Source organism: Sapajus apella, unplaced genomic scaffold (genome assembly GCF_009761245.1).
Source record: "Sapajus apella isolate SASKATOON/1434 unplaced genomic scaffold, GSC_monkey_1.0 scaffold18, whole genome shotgun sequence".
NCBI lineage: Eukaryota > Metazoa > Chordata > Mammalia > Primates > Cebidae > Sapajus > Sapajus apella.
In genome coordinates this window covers 17,047,065-17,071,510 of record NW_022436958.1, presented here as the reverse complement: position 1 = coordinate 17,071,510, position 24,446 = coordinate 17,047,065, and the positions used below count along the sequence as shown (strand labels likewise).

Here is a 24,446-nt window from a genome sequence, read left to right as displayed (position 1 = left end):
ATTACTAGAGTTGCCTCTGAAATCGTCTCTTTGCTTTCCAATTTGCTCCTTTAATTCCTTCTCCAAACATCATCCAAAAGTATCAATCTGATCTGCTGCCACTCTACTCCTAGCTGCTCCTGCAACCTCAGCTCTTTGACGGCTGTTCTCACACTCTGTGCCTGTCATACTGAACTTCTTCATAATCCTTGAAGCCAGACCTCCTGCCATGTTCTCCCATAGTAGCCTGAATGAATACTTTTCCTACTGTTTCACACTGTCTCGATTTTTTGTGAGACTGTATCTCCTTAAGGGCATTGTTATTATAAATCCAGCTTTTAACATGATTCCCAGCACATAAGAGTTCTTAGTAAATGTGTTGAATTAACAAATGCACTACTTCAAACTATAATTACAGACAAGATACCCTTTCTTCTTTTCTCAGCCAAGTTCATAGATGGCACTTTTGCCCTGTTGACCCCCTTGCCACCTACTGCCTCCAGGAGAGAAAATTGGAGGTGAAATAGCTAAATGGTTCATATCCTTTGGCCTACAGTGATGTGCTTCAGAAAACTACTCATTGGAGTGACATATAAATTACTAATGATGTATGAACTATGATTACATTCATTTGAAACACGGATAGAAGTGTAACCAAGCACCAGAAACACTTGTAGAAAAATCAAAGATAGTTTTGTTATGAACTGGCACTGTGGGTAGGGCATTTCCTTTTTTAAAATGCTTTTTGTTTCATACATCTCCTTTCCGGGAAAGTACTGCTACTATTCATAGTGAACTGGCTAGACAGAGCACTGCACATGCATGTGAAGACACATACAAAGACACACCCCCACCCAGTTAAATTCAGTCAAATGGTAGGTGTTTTCGCTTCATGTCGCCAGACAATTCATATTTGTATACACGTTTGAAAGTTTTAACACTATTTCTTGGTCCATAGGAAGTCATTTTTTTTCCTTTTTGAATATAAGTAGCCTGGCAGCAAATATCTAAAAATTATGCAATGGACGTAGTTTTTATTCCATCTGCCAAAAGCTCCAGAGCAGGAGGAGGGGTGATGCCTTTTGTTCCATCTCAAGAAGCAGGAGCCACCTTCCAGTTTTGAGTAACCCCTGGCCCAGCATGGTGGTGGGGATGAAAGCTGGGGAGGTGAAGCTCTAGCACTGACCAAAGGAAAGGAAAAGTTCACATATGAAATATTTTAAAGCTGGTGGTGTTGAAAATACTGTTATTGCTTTGTATTCTACTATGTGATACTAGGTTATGAGTAAAACAATGGATAAGTCATGGCCTCCAGCTCCCATGAATTAGTGATAAATGTTGATATCTTTTTTTTTAACCTAAAATTCAAGATGCAGCATATTATATGAACGTTGCTATAATAATAACAATAGCTTCTGGGCTGTTTTCTGAAATGATGCAGATGCTACATCATTCTGTAATTAGAACCCAACTCGCATCTCTTTTATCTTACCCTTACTATTTCTATCAAAATGCCTGATTAACAATCATGATTAGGACTAGTGGCCACAGTCAGTATTAGTGGATCTTTAAACCTCTGTCAAATCCACGGAGGTCAGCTTTGTTTATTTTTCGAGAAAACGCAAAGTTATTTTGGCTAAGACATTTAAAGAATCTCTAATAATCCAATAACAAAGACAAGGAAAATGTAAAACAATATCTAGATTTAGATCTGCTAAATTTCATAGTGAACAGTATAGAAAATAGCATTTTTCCTGTTACATTTACATAACTATATGATAATTAACTGCAACATCATTGGGTTGTATTTTCACAAATGGGTAACACTGAGTAGAACCAATACTGGATTTCTCTTACATAAAAATTTGTAGCACTGAAGTATGTCATTAGTTTTACTAAAGAAATTATTAAAACACTACTCCATGCAAGGTACAAAATGAGGCTTTTAAAGGACATAGGGGTTAATACATAGGAATTTTTAAAGAAAATGCCGTGGTCTTGTCCTCAATAGTTATTCTACAAAAATTACTGAACGTGGAAAAAAAGTTCTGTCACTTAAAGTTACAGAAGTGCACAATAAACAGAATAAGAAGATTGGTATTATTCATTATTAACAACACAGCAGGTACTTAATGACAGTTTAGTGATGATATATAATAAAGTGATTCTTACTCTGAGGCAACTTTTTTAATTGTAACAGCTTTTTGGTAATCAGTGCCACCAAAATTCTTTAATAAATTTCAGAGAGTAAATCACCTTTTAAAAATTAAATACCCACAAAAACCATATAGGGAATGGTTCTTGAACTTTAATTTCAAATAATGCTTTCTTTGTGAAACAGCCATACTCTAAGATCCTTTTGGTACTACAAACATCGCTGCCTGGATGAAGTTCAAGGCTAGCCTGTTTCATACCAAAATTCTTAGCTAAAAATAATATCAGTAATAAAAATAGCTAACAATTTTTGAGCAAAGCAATCTATTGAAAATCAGAAACACTAAGGTCCCTGTTTATTGATTTTGCATAGATAGTAAGGTGACTTTAGAGTTAAGAAAGGAATTATAAAAATGCAAGGATAGACATTTCTTTAAAAAGAAATTAATTTGCTAAAATACTTCAGAGGTGAAAACGAGCTTTGCAGAAGTAAGCAAGTGCCTTTGGCCAGAGAGCTAGTAAATGAGGTAGCCAGGATTTTGATCCATTGTATATCCTACTCCATTTTCATGCTTCTAACCATCATCCTGTATGGCCTCCCAATATAAGAAAACGTGAACACAGGATTCTTAGGTATTATTTTATTGCATTTGGTGGAGAGGTCCCACATGGCAGCTCATGGTTCTAAGTTGGACCCCAGAAATGTTTAAATTGGCCTGCAGTTTAGCTCCTTCCCACTGTATTCATCTGTCTGTCCCTGAAGTTACTTGAGATGCAACCTCTGAGATACTATGGTCTGTATTTCAAATGATTTTAAAAGTATCTTCTCAGATTGTATTCATTAGAGAGAATAAATCGAAAAGTTAACAAGAAATGTAGAGTTATTCCCATGAAAGTGGACCGATGCACAGAAATCCTAAATAATTCACCAAGATTGGCAGTAGAAAGTAATGAAAGGTCATTAGCTCTGTCTTAGATTTTTATTCAACTACTTTGGGATAAGTTGCTAAAACCATCTGAGCCTCAGTTTCATCATCTATAAAATGGGGCTCTTATTACTACTCCAAATAGATGTAGTGAGGCTTAAATTATACAGATAAACCCTTCAACCAAATGTCTATCGTATAGCAGATTCTCGATAAAAATTAATTTTTTCTATTATTAGTGATGGAGGACAAAGTTAATAGTGTATGAAGAAATTAGGTCATCGGATAAGATAATAAAGATCCCCTCTGCTCTCTCTCCAGGGTATGATCCAACCCACCATTGTGAATACAGATTAGAGGCTTAATTAAAGTTGAAGGGTAAAATCAATATAGTCTTGAGCTAAATGAAAAGAGAATCAATGTTTAACTAGAGTTTTAATTATAAAAATGAACATACACTTATGGTAAAAAGAAATCCAAAGAGTCATAGGAATAAAACTACAAGTAATGGGATGCAAAACTCCAGCAACACCCCAGAAATTATTACTGCTGGTTACAACTGTAATCCTAAAATTTTTATTCTAAGACTTTTTATAACATTCATGTATATAGATACTAATATTTTATGTGTAGCTATTTATATAAAATAAATTATAAGTATATAAATATAAATACAATAGTCCCTCATTATCCATGGGTGATGAATTTCAAGATCCCCATGAATGCCTGAAACCATAGACAGCACTGAACTCTATATTTACGAAGTTTTTTCCTATAAAAACATACCTATGATAAACTTTATGAATCAGGCACAGTAGGAAATGAACAATAATAGCTAATAATAAAATAGAACAATTATAACAATATGTCAACATCACTACTATTGCTCTTTGGAGTCATTATTTAATAAAATAAGGGTGACTTAGACACAAGCACTCCAACACTATGACAGTTGTTCTCAGCAAGATGGCTGCTAGGTGACTAACAGCAGAGACATACACAGAGTGAACAGGCTGAGCAAAGGGATGATTCATGTCCCAGGCAGGATAGAGTAGGACAGTGTGAGATTTCAGCAGGCCACTCAGAATGGTGTGCAACTTCAAAATTATAAATTGTTTATTTCTAGAATTTTAAATATATTTTCAGACCATGGTTTACCACAGGTAACTGAAGCAGTGGAAAGCAAAACAGTGGATAAGTCAGGACTACCATACACACATAAATGAAAACGTGTACTATACAGTGTATACATATCCATATATGTATGTATGGCAAACACACATATGGCATATTCTTTACAATATCTATGTACTACTCTATAATTCAGTTTCCATCATTTTTTAACAATTTTGAGCTATTACAAACATTACTGTGACAAGCAAATCTTTGCATATGTGTGAGGCTCTATCTCTAGGATCCATTCTAGAAGTAGAAGAGCTCAGAAATGTCAATTTTAAGTTGTGGTGGATTTTACCAACTATGCCACAGAAAGTAGCCCATCCCTCCAACAGTCTATGAGTGTCCATTCACTCACGACCTCTTCATTACTGTTTAATCTCTGACAATTTGAGGAGAGGCAAATGGAGTTGACATGGGAGGGGGACAGGGAAGTGCTGGGCAGAGAAAGGTGGGATCCCTGGCAAGGGCTCCACCCTCGGGCCTATGCCCATGGACCTAGGTGAGGACAGGCATTTCTGTTTTTACACCCAAATGTTGCAATTTCCAAAATAACTCTAGCTTGCCATGCCCCCATCCTGTGCTTTTAAAAACCCCAAGACTATAGCAGGCACAGACACAAGTGGCTGGATGTTGAGAGGAACATGCCAGAAGAACACACAGGCACCTGGACATTGAGAGGAGCAGAAGAGCACACTGACAGGCACCAACAAATGCAGGCCATTGACACCAAGATGATATGGAATTCAGCTGGGGGCAGTGGGAGAAGAGACTGGCAGGCTGCTGAGTGGCTCAACCCCAGGGGAAGACCACTTTCCCACTCCATTCCCCTTCTGGCTCCGCACCCATATCCTGAGAACTACTTCCACCAGTCATTAAAAACCCTTGCAATCATTCTCCAATCCCACATGTGATTCAATTTTTCTGGTACACTACTGCAAGAACCCTAGACACAAAAAGCCCTCTCTCCTTGTGATAAGACAGAGGGTCTAACAGAGCTGATTAACACAAGTGGCCTGCAGAGGGCAAAACAGAGAGTGGCACCGTAACACATGCCCACTGGAGCTTCGGAGGCTATAAACACTCAGCCCCAGAAGCTGCCATGGGTTGGCAATCACCATGATCTGTCCATCTGCATGCTTCCCTAGGAGTATGATCAGCTGAGCCCCAAAGAAATGAGCCATACACACTATTGCATGCCCTTGAGTGGGATTAGGGAACTTCTCCCATTTCAGAATCTGACTTCATTATTTGTGAAGTTGAAAATATTTTATCAGCCTTTGTTAATCTTTTTCTGTGAACTAACATTGGCTCATTTTCTTTTTAATTTGGGAGAGTTTTTTAAATAAGGAAATTATATTTTTTAAGTGTTGGCAAATAAATAAACTTTACCTTTTAAATTGTATGTTTTCTCATAGTCTGGATTTTGATTGCACTTATAAGTTTGTTTTCTTTTTTTTCTCAGCAGTTTTAAATCATTTTAAAACAAATTTTATCAGTCTTTATTCATAAATTCTGGATACTGGTTCATTTGTAGAAAGACTTTTTCCACTCAAGATTATTTATAAATTTACACAAACACTTATTTTCATGACTTACTTTCACTTTTTACATATAAGTATCATTTGCGTTTGTGATTCCATTTGGTGTAATGATATACAACTTGGTTGATATACCCAAAAATTATTATATGATTTTTGAAGCTTTTTCCATTATTTTGAAATTGTTCATATTCTGAAGGGCATGCACTGGTGTCTATTTTTTATCTCTCCATTCTGTTTCATTAAATTGCCTTTTTATTTCTAGACTTATGTAAAATACGTTAGCATGTAAATATATATCAAACAAATGTAATTGTTCACATTACTCCTCCTAAATTTTCTTAGCTAATCTCATATTCTAAATGAATTTTTGTTGAATACAAAATGAAATCTGACAATTTGGAGGGACAATATGGCATACTTAGGTTCTCTGGGTTATTAATAGCTGTGTGAACATAAGAAAGCCATTTAAACTTTCTGTGACTCTGTTGCTTCATCTATATAAAAAATCATAATAATTTCACTTTTTCATGAGTATTGTAAAGATTATGGAGAAACAAAAAAGTATAAATTTAACTCCATGCCTGGTAACAGATAAATACTATAAATGTTACTAATTCTATCATTAATGACTTAGGGAAAATTGCCACATTTACAATATAAAGCCTTCTACAGTTCAATGGGTTAGACTTTTCTATTATTTCAAGGCAGGGTTCTTATTTACATCATTTCCTAGCACTTTTAAAGTTTTGCTTATATAGTTACTGGATGTTTTGATAAGCCAATTTGACCATCTCTTTCTGCTATTAGTGATTGTATATTCTCACAATTTTTAATTGCCACATAAACATCCTACTGTTTGCAACAATTCTTAAATTTACTCTCTTGTGTTTCACTGGTGTAATCATAACATTTAATAATAATGTTAAGGTTCACTCTTTTCTTCTAGCTTGATATTTTTCTTGACTAATTGCATTGGCTAATAACTAAACATATCACTTAATCCCAATGATAATTTTACCTTTACTAAAATTCATACCTATTTTTCTTCTTGTCTAATTGCATTGGCTAGTATTTTTAAAAATTATAAATAATATAACTGCTGATGTTCTTCAATAACTCCCATCTTTAATAGCATTGCTTGTATTGTTTTGACATTCAGTATGATATGAACTGTTGAGAAACATTAAGTTTACCCTGCCCCCATGGCTCCTTTGTGGAGGATGCCGTATAGGTTGTGATTAGTGGTAGGTGGGTAACAGCTGCCTACTTGGTATATTCCTGAGTTATGTGTATATGTAGAACACCTGTGTGTTAATAAGAGTGTATATAGAACACCCGTGTATTAATAAGAATCACCTGTCAAAGAGCAAATAAATGTGTGGCTGAATCTCTGCTCAGAGCCTTCAGTCCTGAAGAGCTGCAAGCTCCGTAGGCTCTCAGGCTGTTGGTCCCCAGAGTAGATCCACTCTGTTGGCTATCTGGGTGTCCACCTCTTACTGCCTTGTAACACCTTCAGACCACCTGGGTGGGAGTCTCCTGACTGAGCTGCTCTTGGCAATGGATTTTCAATTTGCAGTATATATTCTGTACTATTAATAATACATCCAACACTTACTAATTTAATAAGAGCTTTTTTATATGAATAAATGTCAATTTATAAAATACATCTTACATATTGTTGTGTAAATATTAACATTTTCTTCTACTCTGACCTGTTAATGCCTATATTTAGGTAGCAGTTTCAATAATATTGAACATTCACAATTTAATTCTACATAATTTCATTTTCTTTGGTGTGGGAAAATCAGAAGGAACATGAAAGAGGTAAAGAAGATGTAATGATAAAGAAGAGGATGTAAATGTAGGTATGTATATGTATACATATGATATGGTTTAGCTCTGTGTCACTACCCAAATATCACCTTGATTATAATAATCACCACAAGTCAAGGGTGGGACAAGGTAGAGGTCATTGGATCATGGGGGCAGTTTCTCCCATGCTGTTCTTGTGATAATGAGTGAGTCTCATGATCTGATGGTTTTATAAGTGTCTGGTATTTCCCCTGCTTGCATTCATTCTCTCTCCTGCTTCCCTGTGAAGAGGTGCCTCCAAGATGATTTTAAGTTTCCTAAGGTATCCCCTTAGGGAGAATTGGAATTGTGAGTCGATTAAATCTCCAAGTGGAATTGTGAGTCGATTAAATCTCCTTTATAAATTACCCAGTCTTTGATATTTCTTCATAGCAAGATGAGAACAGTCTTATACAACATATTTGTACATATGTATATATAAGAACACAAAAAAATGTGTTTATTATTTAACAATTAACCTTTTTTTGCCCAAGAGGGCAGATTAGAAGCCTTAGTGTATCTTAGTCACTTGGAAATAGATCAGTTCTGAGAGCTTTAATTTAGGAAGGAAAGTAGGAATCCATTCATGGAATTATGAAGGACACCATAGACCCCAGAAAGGATAATTTAGGCAAGCATCCCTCATGACAGCATCCAGCTAATAAAAGTGAGTGATTCCCCAGTGCATGAGAGAGTCCAAGAGTCTTCCTCTGTGACTCACCTTTCCACTGGGGAGCCAAGCAATCCAGGCTGATGAAGGACACTTTTTTTCCCTCAAGCCCTAAAGTTAACTTGGAGAGAAGTTTAGAAACACTGTGATGGATAAAAGACACCAGGAAAAGCTTCAAGAATTTTTCCAGAATGAGGACAAAGATTGGGATGCCATTTTAATCTGAGTGCATATAAAATAAAGACAGCCCTTCTTTAGTGACCCGGCAACATGATCATGCAGGCATTTTTGTCTCAGTCCAGAGGTTGAGGTCCCTGCTCTGGAGTAAGATCTGCTCTGGGGAAAACCACAGCCAGAATTGTGGAAAGTGCCTCAGCAGTAGATGCTGAAATTGTGCATTCCCAAACTGCAGGCCTGTAGCAGGAAGCTATCTGCTACAGCTGCAGTTTCTCCAGTTTCTCCTGGGCAGCAAGAGCTACAGCCAGGACCAGCTTGGCAACGTAGAACAAATCTGTGTGTGTTTCTGGGTGCTCCAGTCAGCTTCCCTGAGATTGTGGTGTAGTAGGGCTCTCTTCCTTTCACCCCCAGGCAAAACTCCAGGCATTCAAATCACTGATTTTCTGAACCAGCATCCTGAGCTGCCCTGCCATCCCTGGGCATAAATCATGATGCATCAGGGCCCTCTCAGCTCCACACTCAGGCAGATCTCCAGGTATTTAGAGCATTTACTCATCTGGTTTAGCAGCTTGAGCCACCCCAGCCTTCATGAGTATAAATTGTGGTGCAATGGAGTCCTCTCAGTGCTACACCCAGGCTGCAGCAGGGGCTCTCTCCACTTCACACCCAGTTACATTTCAAAGTATTTAGAGTACCCAATTTCCCTGATAAGCAGACAGAATTGCCTTACCCTTCCTGTTCAGAGACTGTGGTAAATTGGGCCCTCTTTGCTCCATGCCCAAGCAGATCTCCAGGCATGCGGAACATCTGCTTGCCTGATTGAGCAGCTGGAGCTAGCCCATCCTTCCTGTGAAGAGATAGTGGTAAAGTGGGGCCCTCTCCACTCCATGCCCAGGCAGATCTCCAGGCATTTGGAGAACTCACTAACTTGAATCAGCAGCCTGAGCCAAATCACTCTTCCAGTGCAGAGATCATGGTTAAGGGGGAAGGGGCTCTTCAACATATGACCAGGCATATCCCATTCACTTAGATTAGCATCTTAAACTGCCCCATCCTTTCTGTGCATATTACAGTACAGCAGGGTCCCCTGCACTCTGTGTTAAGGCAGATCTCCAGGTATCTGGTACATTCACTCTCCTGGATTAGGCATGTAGGCTGTGCCCCTCCCCATGCAAAGAGCTTGGGCAGAGGAGATTTCTCAGCTCTATAACTAGGCAGAGCTCTTGGCACTTGGTGGCTGCCCACGGAAGTCTCCCTTACTTGCTAGTGCCTGCCATCAGGGAAACTGTAGATGGGCCAGCCCTGTATGACCCCACTCATCTCTTTACTGTCCCCCTGGGGCTGAGCAGAGAGCTCAGACCACTGAGCCTTCCATTAATTACCCCATTTTCTGAGGAAACAGAGAGGTCTTAGTAAACAATAATGAAGTATATGTTCACTTGCATTGACTGAAGCTAGCACTTACCCATAAGTGTCATCTACTGGCTTATAGGTTGGACCATACAGCCCAATATAAAACCTATTGACAGAAGTGCATAGGGCTATAGGAGCAAGGCCAAAAGATTCTGCTCAATATCCTCTATAGTCACACCATCTAGGGAGGGAATGAAAGGGAATGGAAAAGAAAAAGAAACAATAATATTACAGGAAAAGAAAAAACCCTACTTGTATGAAAATAACTACAAAAATTAGAAGTGCCAGTGTCCTCAGATGAGAAGAAACCAATGCAAGAATCAGGCACTGTGAAATGTCTGGAGACTGGGTGCAGTGGCTTATGCCTGTAATTCTAACAGTTTGGGAAGCGGAGGTAGGCAAATTGCTTAAGGCCAAGAGTTTCATCCACCCTAGGCAACATGGTGAAACCCCAACTCAACAAAAAATATAAAAATTAGCCAGCTGTGATGGCATGCACCTGTGGTCCCAGGTACTTGAGAGGCTGAAGTGGGAAGATCACCTGAGTCCAGGGAGGTCAAGGCTGCAGTAAGTTGTGATCACACCACTGCACTCCAACCTGGGTGATAGAGTGAGAGCCTGTCCTAAAGAAAAAAAAAAAATCTGAATGCAGTGACAACACCAAAGGATCAAACTAGCTCTCCAGCAATTATCCCTAACCAAAACAGAAACTCAGAAATGACAGATAAAGGATGCAAACCATGAATTGCAAGCAAGTGCAATGATTTCAAGACAACATTGAAAGTCAGCACAAAGAAGCTTCTAAAACAATTCAGGAAATGAAGAAAGAGATAAATGTCTTAAAAAGAAATTAATTAGAGTATTTGCAATTGAAAACTCACTTAAGAAATTTCAAAATACAATCAAAACCTTATCAATAGACTGGACCATGCAGAAGAAAGAATTTCAAACCCAGTCAGAAAAAAATTTTAAAAATTTTTTAAATGAAGAAATTACTTGAGAAACATAGGATTATGTAAAATGACTAAACTAAATGGCAGAATCACTGCCATTCACATGAAAGAAGGAGACAAAGTAAGCAACCTAGAAAACACATTTGAAGGAATAAATCAAGAAAATTTTTCTAATCTTGCTAGTCAAGTAAATATCTATATATCACCTAACCTGTGTTAAACTATATGAAATGAAGATTACCAAGACATATAGTCACCAGACTGTCCAAGGTCAAACCTAAAGAAAAAGTCTTAAAAGTAGCTAGAGAAAAATGTCAGATCACATACAAAGGGAACTCTGTCAGGCTAACAATAGACTCTCAGCAGAAACCCTACAAGACAGGAAAGATTGGAGACATATTTTCAGCGTTCTTAAAAAAGAGAAATCTCGACTAAGAATTTTATATCTCACTAGATTAAGCTTCATAACTGAAGGAGAAATAAAATCTCTTCTAGACTTGCAAGGACTAAGGGAATTTGTTATCAGTAGACCAGCCTTACGAGAGAGCATTAAGAGACTGCTATATCTGAAAATGAAAGAACAATATGTACTGCCCCAGAAACATATGTAGTCCATAGCCCAAGATCCTATACAGCAACCACACATTTGAAACTACTACGCAACCAGCTAACAGCTTCATGATAGTATCAAAACCTCACATATCATTACTAAATATAAATGGTATAAATGCCACCACTTAAAAGGCACAGAACTTCAAATTGGTTTTAAAAAACTACACAAGGCCAATTTATCTGCTGTCTTTAAGAGACTCATCTCACATACAACAACACCTATAGGAACAAAGTAAAGGATTAGAGAAAGATCCATCATTCAAACAGAAAAAAAAGAAAGAAAAGAAAAGATAAAGACCAGGAGTCACTATTCTTATATCACATACAACAGACTTTAAACCACTAACAGTGCAAAAGAACAAAGAAAGAAATAATATAGTGACTGAGGGTTCAATTAAACAAGAAAACCTAGCTATTCTAATGCATAGGCACCCAACATTGGAGCACCCACATCCATAAAACAAATACTTCTAGTCCTATGAAAAGACATAGACAGCCACACAATAATAGTGGGGGACTTCAACAACCCACTTACAGCATTACACCAGTCATCCAGACAGAAAACTAACAAGGAAATTGTGGACTTAAACTTCACACTTGACCAATTGGACCTAATAGACATCTACAGAATATTCCACACATTAACCACAGAATATAAATTCTTCTCATCTGCTCATGGAACATACTATGAGTGACCACATGTTTGGCTATAAAACAAGCCTCAAAAACTCAAAAAAAAAAAATCATACCAACTATATTCTTGGTCCACAGTGAGATAAAAATAGAAACCATTGCTAAATAAATCACTTAAAGTAAAACAATTGCATGAAAATTAAACAGCTTACTTATGAGTGGCTTTTGGGTGAACAACAAAATTAAGGCAAAAATTTAAAAACATATTTGAAATAAATAAAAACAAATGAATAAAAACATGTCATACCAAAATCTCTGGGATACAGCAAAAGTAGTGTTAAAGGAAAGTTTGCAGTGCTAAACAACTACCTAAAAAAGTTAGAAAGATTTCAAATTAACTATCTAACAGCACAGTTAGAGTAACTAGAAAAACTAAAACAAACTAACCCTAAGGTTAGCAGAAAAAGAGAAATAACTAAAACTAAACCAGAACTAAATGAATTTGAGACCCAAAAGTCTATACAAAGAATAAATGACTAAAAAGTTGGTTTTTAGAAATCATAAAGAAAAATCTATAAATCACTAGCTAGATAAGCAAAAGCCAAAGTAGACAAATGGGATCTACTTAAACTTAAGAGCTTCTGCACAATGAAAGAAACTATCATTAGACAACCAACAGAATGGGAAAAAACTTTTGCAATCTACCCATCTGACAAAGGGCTAATATCCAGAATCTACAAAGAACTTAAACAAATTTACAAGAATAAACAACCCCATCAAAAAGTGGGTGAAGTATATGAACAAACACTTTTCAAAAGAATACATTTATGCAGCCAACAAACATGAAAAAAATGCTCATCATCACTGGTCATTAGAGAAATGCAAATCAAAACCACATTGAGATACCGTCTCACGCCAGTTAGAATGGTGATCATTAAAAAATATGGAGACAACAGATGCTGGAGAGGATGTGGAGAAAAAGGAAAGCTTTTACACTGTTTGTGGGAGTGCAAATTAGTTCAACTATTGCGGAAGACAGTGTGGCAATTCCTCAAGGATCTAGAAATAGGAATACCATTTGACCCAGCAATCCCATTACTGGGTATATACCCAAAGAATTATAAATCATTCTATTATAAAGATACATGGACACTTATGTTAATTGTGGCACTGTTTATCAGTGATAGACTGGATAAAGAAAATGTGGTACATATAAGCCGTGGAATACTATGCAGCCATAAAAAAGGATGAGTTCATGTCCTTTGCAGAAATATGGATGAAGTTGGAAACCATCATTCTCAGCAAACTGATAGAAGAGCAGAAAACCAAACACCACATGTTCTCACTCATAAGTGAGTATTGAACAATGAGAACACATGGACACAGGGAGGGGAACATCACATACCAGGGCCTGTTGGGGGGGTGGGGGAGCTAGGGGAGGGATAGCAGGGGGTGGGAGGATTGAGGAGGGATAACATTAGGAGAAATATCTAATGTAGATGCAGGAGAATAGATGCAGCAAACCACCATGGCATGTGTACACCTATGTAAAAATCCTGCACGATCTGCACATGTACTCCAGAACTTAAAGTATAACAAAAAAAAAAAAAAAAGAAAAGAAAAAAGAGAGAAGATCCACATAAGTACAATTAGAAACAACAAAGGTGATATTACAACCAATTCCACAGAAATACAAAGGATGTTCAGAGACTATCATATAAATGTCTATGCACACAACCTAGAAAACCTGGAGGAAATGGATACATTCCTGGAAGCACATAACCTCCCAAGATTGAATCAGGAATAAACTGAAATCCTATATAGACCCCAACTTCAAGTTCCAGTATTAAATCTGTAATAAAAAAAAACTACCAAGAAATAAAATTCCCAGACTAGATGGATTCATAGCCAAATTCTATTATATGTACAAAGAAGAGCTAATATTAATTTTCCTGAAACTATTGCAAAAATTTGAGCAGGAAGGACGCCTTCCTAAATCATTCTACGGAGCGAGTATTACCCTGACACCAAACTGGCAAAGACACAATGAAAAAAAAAAAAAAAATTACAGGCTAATATTCCTGATGAACATAGATGCAAAAATTCTCAATCAAATGCTTGCAAATTGAATCCAGTAGCAGATCAAGAAGTAAACTAACCAAGAGCAAGTAGGCTTTATTCCTGGGGTGCAAGTTGGTTCAATTGATGAAAATCCATAAATATAATTCATCACGTAAACTAAAATAAAAAATTACATGACTCTCTTAATAAACACATAAAAAGCCTTCAATAAAACCCAACATTTCTTCATGATAAAAGCCCTCAATGAACTAGGCATTGATGGAACATGCCTCAAAATAATAAGTGCCATCTATGACAAAACTAGAGACAACCTGAAAACATTCCTTTGAGAACTGAAACAAGACAAGAATGCCCATTTTCACCAATCCTATTCAACATAGTACAGGACCAAGTTCTATCCAGAACAGTCAAGTAACAGAAGTAAATATAAGGAATCCAAATAGAAAAAGAAGAGTGAAACTATCTATCGTTTCTGATGATATGGTTCTATACCTAGAATTCCAAAGACTCCTCTAAAAGCCCCCTGGAACTGATAAACAACTTTAGTAAAGATGCAGGATACAAAATCAGTGTACGAAAATCAGTAACATTTCTAAACACCAATAATATTCAAGATGAGATCCAAGTCAATAATGCAGCCCCATTTGCAATAGCCACAAATAATAAAAATATTTAGGTTTACATCTAACCAAAAAGGTACATGATCTCTCCAAGTAAAACTACAAAATGCTAATGAAAGAAATCATAGATAACCCAAACACATGGTAAAACATTCCATGCTAGTAGATTAGAATTACTATCATTAAAATGGCCATATTGCCCAAAGCAACCTACAGATTCAATACTATTTCTATCAAACTACAAACATCATTTTTCACAGAACTAAAAAAAAGAGCTATAATAACCTGTATTGGTGGAGATGCAGGTAATTGGTATTCTTCTAAACTCTTTGTGGGAATATAGTCAATACATTGATAATTTCACCGTATCAATTTCAATTGGCAGGATCAATCAATTTTTTTTTTCTGTACTTCAATCTCAAGCTTTACTTCCTGGAATCTGCCATGAAAAAAGCTGTTCTAAAATTCATACGGAACCAGAAAGGAGCCAGAATAGTCAAAGCATTCCTAAGCAAAAAGAACAAAGCCAGATACATCACATTACCTGACTTCAAACTGTGATGGAAGCTGCAGTAAACAACAAAACATGATACTGGTAAAAAAACAGACACATAGACCCATGGAACATAACAAAAACCCCAGAAATATAGCTGTACACCTATAGCCATCTGATTTTGACAATGTTGACAAGAATAAGCAATGGAACAAAGAATCCCTATTCAATAAGTGGGCCAGGTTAGCTGGTTGACCGCAAGCAGAAGAATAAAACTGGATGACTACCTTTTACCACATACAAAAATTAACTGCAAATGGATGCAAAATTTAATGTAATAACTCAAGCAATAAGAGTCCTAGAAGAAACCTGGGAAACACCTCTCTGGACACTGGCCTTAGAAAATAATTTATTTAACTAAGTCCTCAAAAGTAATTGCAGCAAAACCAAAAATGGACAAATGGGGCCTAATTAAACAGCTTCTGTATAGCAAAAAAAATAGCAGAGTAAACAGAACCTACAGAATGATAGAAAATTTTTCCAAACTATGCATCTGACAGAGGTTTAACATCCAGAAACTTTAAGAAACGTAAACAATCAAACAAGCAAAAAACAAATAACCTCATTTAAATATGGGCAAAAGAAATGAACAGATACTTCTCAAAAGAAGACATACAAGTAATCAAAAACAAGAAAAAATGCTGAACATCACTAGTCATCAAAGATATGAAAATCAAAACCACAATGAGATACTATCTCATGTGAGTCAGAATGGCTATTACTAAAAACTCAAGAAACAACAGGTGCTGGTGAGTCTGCTGAGGAAAGAAAATCTTTATACAATGTTGGTGAGAATGTAAATTAATTCTGCCACTGTGGAAAGCAGCTTAGATAGTTCCCAAAGACCTTAAAACAAAACTACCATTTGATCCAGCACCCCATTACTGGATATAGAATTACAAAAGTAAATAAATTATTCTACCAAAAAATGCATTTGTAAGTTTATTGCAGCACTATTCAAAATAGCAAAGACATGGAATCAATTTAAGTGCCTATCAATGGTGCATTGGATAACCAAAACGTCATACATATATACCACAGAATACTACCCAGCCAGAAAAGAGAATGAAATAATGTCCTTTGCAACAAAATGGATAAAATTGGAGGCCGATATCCTAAGCAAATGAACGCAGGAAGAGAAAACCAAATACCGCATGTTCTCATTTATAAGTGGAAGCTATTGGATAGTCATGCACATAAAAATGAGAGCAACAGACACTGGCAACTACTAGAGGGGGAATGTAGGAAAAGGCAAGGATTAAAAAACTGCCTTTGGGGTACTATGCTCACTAACTGGGTGATGGGATCAATTGTATCTCAAGCATTACCATCGCTCAATATACCCAGGTACAATACGTGCACATGTACTTCTTGAATCTAAAATGAAAGTTAAAATTACTTTTAAAATGATCTTATCTGATTATTATTACATAATAACAAGATAAATATTTAAATATATAAAAGAAAAACAATGCAAGAATATTCATGTCTGGAAAAATAAACTAATTTTTTAAATAGAATACAAAAAGAAATGACAAAACACTGATTAATTGAAATACATTAAAATTAAGGAATTCTTTTTATTTTCAAAAATGTGCACTAGAAGCCAAGCTACAGAGTTATACAAAATATTTCCTGTATATATAGCTCACAAAGAAACCAAATCTAGAATACATAAATAACTCACTTCAATCAATAATAATAAGACAAAGAAGACAATTTAAAATAGGCAAAAGATCCAATAAAAAGGGAGATAGATATTCAAATGACCAATGGACGTAAGAGAAGGTGCTCAATTTAGTAATCAGAAACTACAAATTAAATGTGCAATGTGTCTTTTAGAGATTTGGGGCTATATTAACAGAACAAGAAAACATGATAAAATATTGTATTTTTACATGGGCATTTTATTTAGGAAAATGGGTATTTTAAATTATTTGCAAAAGTAGAGGTGATTCAATATATGGTTTATGGAAATACTGGCTATTAATCTAGAAAACATATAGTTAGATCACTATCTCATATCATACAAAAATAAATAGATTTATTAAGCATAAGTTTAAAGCTAAAATTATTAAAAGTAAATATAGAATTTATGTGTTTTTAAGAGGATAGTTTTTCTATATAAAATGAAAAACTCAAGAATTATAAAAGAGGCCGGGCGCGGTGGCTCACGCCTGTAATCCCAGCACTTTGGGAGGCCGAGGCGGGTGGATCACGAGGTCAAGAGATAGAGACCATCCTGGTCAACATGGTGAAACCCCGTCTCTACTAAAAATACAAAAAATTAGCTGGGCATGGTGGCACATGCCTGTAATCCCAGCTACTCAGGAGGCTGAGGCAGGAGAATTGCCTGAACCCAGGAGGCGGAGGTTGTGGTGAGCCGAGATCGCGCCATTGCCCTCCAGCCTGGGTAACAAGAGCGAAACTCCGACTCAAAAAAAAAAAAGAATTATAAAAGAACAAACTGATAAATTTAGTAAATGAAAGTATAAACCTTTTCTAAATAATATAACAAAGTATAAAGGTAAGTGAAAAGCATGAAAGAAAAGCATAATATGTAATAGACAAAGCAATAATATTCACAATACTAAAACATGTTTTATATAATACATTTGATAGTATGCATAAGAGAAGCAGTCTCATGCAAAAGTAGGCAAATACCAGGAATAAACAGAAATGAAATGCAAATGGCCGTTACAAATATAAAAAATGCTTAACTTCATTAATAGTTCAGAGGTGCAAATTTAAATAAAAATGAAATGTAATTTATCAATCATTTTGGCAAAATTTAAAAAATAATAACCTGTGTTGGTGGTGATGCATGCAATTGGTACTCTCCTAAACTCTTCATGAGAATATAGTTAATACATTGATAATTACATTGTATCAATTTCAATTGGCAGGATCAATCAAATTCTTTTTTCTGCACTTTATCCTCAAGCTCTGCTTCCTGGAATCTGCCATGGAAAAATGCTGACACTTGTATATAAAACTATGTTATTGTAATGACAAAAACTAGAACAAACACTCACCAATAAAGTATTAATAAACCATCACATAGCCTTATTATGGAATGCTTTACATCCATTAAAAAGAATGAGTAGCCGTATATAGTGAATCATATGAGAGAGAAAGAGAAAGACATTATCTTAGTCCTTTTTGTGCTGCTATAACAGAATACCTGAGACTGGATAATTTAGAAAAAACAGAAATTTATTTTTCATAGTTCTGGAAGCTGAGAGGTCTGAGATGAAGGAATTAGCATCTGGTGAGGGCCTTCTTGCTGCATCCTCTCATGGTAAAAGACAGTAGGGCAAAAAGGGATGAACTCCCTTCATCAAGCCTCTTTATGGGGGGACATAATCCTGTTTACAAGGAAGTAGCTCTTGTTGCCTAATCACCTTTAAGACCATTCTTCTTAATACCATAACCAGAACTTTGAAGGAGACACATTCAAACCATAGCAGACATAAAGTAGTCTCTAAAATATATTTTTAAAATTAAAAAGAAAACAGTTGATTATGTTATTTGTGAAATTTTTTTAAAACACACTAAACTCAATGTGTGTTTCTATATTACAAAAATCTGAAAAATATACACCAAACTATTAACAGGCATTATTTTTGAAGAATTGAGGTTGGAGAAGTGGGGAGTACAGAGAAATGTTGATTTTTAAATTATTCATTATTTGACTTGTTCACATCTAACAGGTATTCACATATTATAATTTTTTAAAAAGAAAAAAGGACTTATTTGTAGTTGATAATTTAAAATTTATCAAATGAAAAATAATAGAAGAGTATACTAACATGCTAAGCCTAATTGACCACAATGTAGCACCCACAGGACGTGTAAAGAAAGGCCACATTTGTGAGACAGTCTTCATAATCAGTACCCTAGCTCTTCAAAATGAATTGCCCTGAAGGTAACAAGATGTGGAAATGGGTTAAGAGATTGAAAACAACTAGAAGTAGGTGATCTATTAGTATTTAAAAACCTGATTTCAAATAATAAGAAAATTACAGAAAAGAATACATTTCCACATAGAAAACCAGGAGCTTTTGACAGAAGGAGAGACTCCAAATGCAGAGTCTGCTACACACAGAAATTTTGACTCACCGAAGAGCCATTTTGTATTCACAGTTACAAGATATGGAGAAGTCAGTACATACAGCAGTGTCAACTGACTTCAGGTACTGAGGTCCCAGCCTGGGACCCTTTTCAGCCATATTCCTCTTTTTTTCTGCAGTTCTCTGCAGAACTCCCTCCTAAAAGTCTCCTTCTCCTTTGTAGTTACTCACTCTGTTTCATTCTGCCTGTTTGAAGCAAAATGAGGTTGGCTACCAGAAAATACTGTGGTACAAGAGAGCAAGAAGGACAAAGGAAGGGTGGAACCCATTTCTAGATTTTCACTACCACAACCACAGAGGCCCTGACCTAGTATGAGTCCTTATAGACTGACACAAATTCCTGGCAGGCAGGCACTAATGGAAAGCTATAAATTATTTGAACAACATCTATGTCAATTACCAGAGACACCTCTGCTGAACTTTCCTAAGGAGTCTCCCTGGAATGCTTGCGATGATAAACAAAAAAAAAAAATTGTGCTAAAAAGGAAAATATTTCTGACATTTATTTCAGCAACTAATTAGAAACACAAAAGGATCAATTTTAGTTTCAAATATTTTACAAAGTTAAGAAGCTGAAAAACATATAGAAATGCACATATAAACTATTATTTAGCCAAAGATATGACATTTTATTGTTCTCCAGTGGAAACAACGAAATGAAAAATTCACCCTCTTGTGACAGTCATTGAAAATCAGCAGTAGCTTAATATAATCCTCCACGCAATTCCTTCATGAGTCAGGCCATTTTAATTCCCAAAGTTTATCTTGAACAATATATAAATATTTCCCCGCACATCATGACTCTTCAGACACATTTTAATTATTATATTTAATTATATTATCTATGACCACCATTTATATTACCTTCTATAAATGGCAATTTAAACTGATAACAAATCCAGCCATCATTAAAGGCCGTTCTCTGTAATCCTGTCAAGTTATAAGTACTGGGTAAGGAGCATTATTCTGAAGACAGGTTAATTAAAGCCGTAAAGATGATTCTAGACAAAGGACAAAGAAGCAGAATTCAGTACCATACTTTTTGCCTACTGGCCTTCAAATCAGTTACTTTCACCTCATATGATCTAATTTCTCTTTTCCTTTACATTTTGCAGTGTTTTGTTTTTTGTTTTTTGTTTTTAAGTTATACTTCTAGTTCTGGGATACATGTGTGGAATGTGCATGTTCGTTACATAGGTATACACGTACCATGGTGGTTTGCTGCACCCATCGACCCATCATTTACATTAGGTATTTCTCCTAATGCTATCCCTCACTTGCCCCTCAATCCCTGACAGGCCCTGGTGATGTTCCCCTCCCTGTGTCCAGATGTTCTCTTTGTTCAACTTCCACTTATAAGTGAGAACATGTAGTGTTTGGTTTTCTGTTCCTGTGTTAGTTTGCTGAGAATGATGGTTTCCAGTTTCATCCATGTCCCTGCAAAGGACATGAACTCATCCTTTTTTTTTATGGCTGCATAGTATTCCATGGTGTATTTGTGCCACATTTTCTTTATTCAGTCTATCACTGATGGGCACCTGGGTTGATTGCAAGTCTTTGCTATTGTGAATAGTGTTGCAATAAACATACGTGTGCATATGTCTTTAGAGTAGAATGATTTATAATCCTTTGGGTATATACCCAGAAATGGGATTGCTGTGTCAAATGGTATTTCTGGGTCTAGATCCTTGAGGAATCACCACACTGTTTTCCACAATGGTTGAACTAATTTACACTCCCAGCAATAGGGTAAAAGCATTCCTATTTCTCTATATCCTCTCCAGCATCTGTTGTTTCCTGACTTTTTAATGATTGCGTTTCTAACTGGTGTGAGATGGTATCTCAATATGGTTTTGATTTGCATTTCTATAATGACCAGTGATGATGAGCTTTTTTCATGTTTGTTGGCCACATAAATGTCTTCTTTTGAGAAATGTCTGTTGATACCCTTTGCCCACCTTGTGATGGGGTTGGTTGTTTTTCCTTGTAAATTTGTTTAAGTTCTTTAAGATTCTGGATATTAGCCCTTTGTCAGATGGATAGATTGCAAAAATTTTCTCCCATTCTGTAGGTTGTCTGATCACTCTGAGATAGTTTATTTTCCTGGGCAGAAGCTCAGCAAAATTGTTTTAATTAAGTCCCATTTGTCAATTTTGACTTTTTGTTTGTTTGTTTGTTTGTTTTTAGCCATTACTTTTGGTGTTTTCGTTATGAAGTTTTTGCCCATGCCTAGGTCCTGAATAGTATTACTTAGGTTTTCTTCTAGGGTTTTTATGGTTTTAGGTCTTATGTTTAAGTCTTTATCTTGAGTTAATTTTCATATAAGGTGTAAGGACAGGGTCCAGTTTCAGTTTTCTGCATATGGCTAGCCAGTTTTCCCATCACCATTTATTAAATAGGGACTCCTTTCCCCATTGCTAGTTTTTGTCAGGTTTGTCGAAGATTAGATGGTTGTAGATGTGTGGCATTATTTCTGAGGCCTCTTTTCTGTTCCATTGGTCTATATATCTGATTTGGTACCAGTACCATGCTGTTTTGGTTGCTGTAGCTTTGTAGTATAGTTTGAAGTCAGGTAGCGTGATGCCTCCAACTTGCTTTTTTTTTTTTTTTTTGCTGTTGTTGTTGTTGTTTTCTTAGCATTTTCTTGGCTAAACTGGATAGTTTTTGGTTTCATATGAAATTTAAAGTAGATTTTTCTAACTCTGTGAAGAAAGTCAATGGTGGCTTGATGGAGATAGCATTAAATCTATAAATTACTTTGAGCAGTATGGCCATTTTCACAATATTGATTCTTCCTATCCATGAACATGGAATGATTTTCTATTTGTTTTTGTCCTCTTTTGTCTCCTTCAGCAGTGGTTTGTAGGTATCTTTGAAGAGATTCTTCACATCCTTTGTAGATTGTATTCCTAGGTATTTTTTTCTTTGTAGCAATTTTGAATGGGAATTCACTCATAATTTGGCTCTCTGTTTTTCCATTATTGGTGTGTAGGAATGCTTTTGATTTCTGCACACTGAGTTTGTATCCTGAGACTTTGCTGAAGTTGCTTATTAGCTTAGGGAGATTTGGGGCTGAGATGATGGGGTTTTGTAAATATGCAATCATGTCATCTGCAAACAAAGACAATTTAACTTCCTATTTGAATACCCTTTATTTTTTTCTCTTACCTGATTGCCCTGGCCAGAACTTCCAATACTATGTTCAGTAGGAGTGGTGAGAAAGGGCATCCTTGTCTTGTGATGGTTTTCAAGGGAATGGTTCCAGCTTTTGCCCATTCAGTATGATATTGGCTGTGGGTCTGTCATAAATAGCTCTTATTATTTTGAGATACATTCCATCAATACCTAGTTTATTGAGAGGGTTAGCATGAAGAAGTCTTGAATTTTATTGAAGGCTTTTTCTGCATCTAATGAGGTAGTCATGTAGTTTTTGTCATTGGTTCTGTTTATGTGATGGATTACATTTATTGATTTGTGTATGTTGAACCAGCCTTGCATTCTAGGAATGAAGCCAACTTAATCATGGTGGATAAGGTTTTTGATGTGCTGCTTTTTAACAATCACACTGCATGTTTCTGTTTTTGTTTTTTTATTGAGACAGGGTCTCACCATATCACATAAGCTGGAGTGCAGTGGCACTGTCTCAGCTCACTGCAGCCTCAACCTCCCAAGTTCAAGTGATCTTCTCACCTCAGTCTCACAAGTAGCTGGGACTACAAGGTGTATGCCATCCTGCCTGGATAATTTATGTATTTCTTATAGAGACAGGGTTTTGCCATGTTGCCCAGGCTTGTGTCAAACTCTTGGTCTCAGGCAATTCACCCACCTTGGTCTCATAAAGTGTTGAGACTACAGGCATGGGCCACAACTATATGTTTTTACAGCTTAAATTGCATTTGGAGCCAAAACGAAAAAAAGCTTTGTCTAAGAGGTAGACACTACATATAGGAGATGAGCATCTTGGCACTGAAGTCATGCTGCCTATGTTTAATCTGACCTCTATCACTTGCAGTTTGCATAATCTTAGACAAGTTGCTAAAACTCTAACAGACATCTAAGACAAATAATTGATCCTGAAACTAAATGAGCTAGTGCATTAAGAAAACTCAATCTAGCGTCTAGCAGTGGACAGCTCACACATGGAGCAGTTTTGTCTTCCTCGCCATGAACTCTTTAATACCTAAAATGTCTGACACAGAGTACATGCTCAGAAAGTATGTTGCATATTGGAACATTTATTTGGAAACCTAGTAAGAGAAGGTATGCAGATTACTACAGTTTACCTGCATCAGGAGTTAGAAATTTGTCCCAAACTAAATTCTACATCTTAGAAAATGGATCTTTGGAAACCATCTTGTTAATAAATAAGGTTCTTCTTTAGAGACACACATTGCAGTTTAACTAGTTTAAGTCTTCTTATAAAGGACTGATATGGTTTCACTCTGCATCCCTACCCAAATATCATCTTGAATTGTAATCTACATGTGTCAAGGGAGGGATCTGGTTATAGGTGGTTGGATTATGGGGCAGTTGCCCCATACTGTTCTTATGATAGTGATAGTGAGTTCTCAAGAAATCTGATGGTTTAAAGGTGGCTCTTCCCTCTTCACTGTCTGTCTTTCCTGCCACCTTGTAAAGAAGGTAAGTGCTTCTCCTTCACCTTCCACCATAATTGGACATTTACTCAGGCCTCCTGAGCCATGAAGGACTGTGAGTCAATTAAAATCCTTTTGCTTATAAATTACCCAATCTCAGGTAGTATCTTAATAGCAGTGTGAAAATGGACTAATACAGAGAATTGGTACTGGCAGAGTAGAGTACTATTACAAATATAACCTGAAAATGTGGAAGCAACTTTGAAACTGGTAACACGCAGAGGTTGGAACAGGTTGGAGGGCTCAGAAGAAGACAGGAGGACGTGGGAAAGTTTAGACTTTCCTAGAGATTTGTTGAATGGTTTTGACCAAAAA

General features: G+C 36.3%; 1 long non-coding RNA gene across 1 annotated transcript; it reads right to left on the bottom strand.

Moving 5' to 3' along the window:
* Positions 1 to 942: 942 nt before the first annotated feature.
* Positions 943 to 24,446, bottom strand: LOC116556938. Its single transcript, XR_004271267.1, has 4 exons — positions 24,313 to 24,446; positions 13,425 to 13,429; positions 6,713 to 6,718; positions 943 to 953 (listed from the first exon to the last, which is right to left on the bottom strand). It is a non-coding gene; the product is annotated as an uncharacterized LOC116556938 (long non-coding RNA).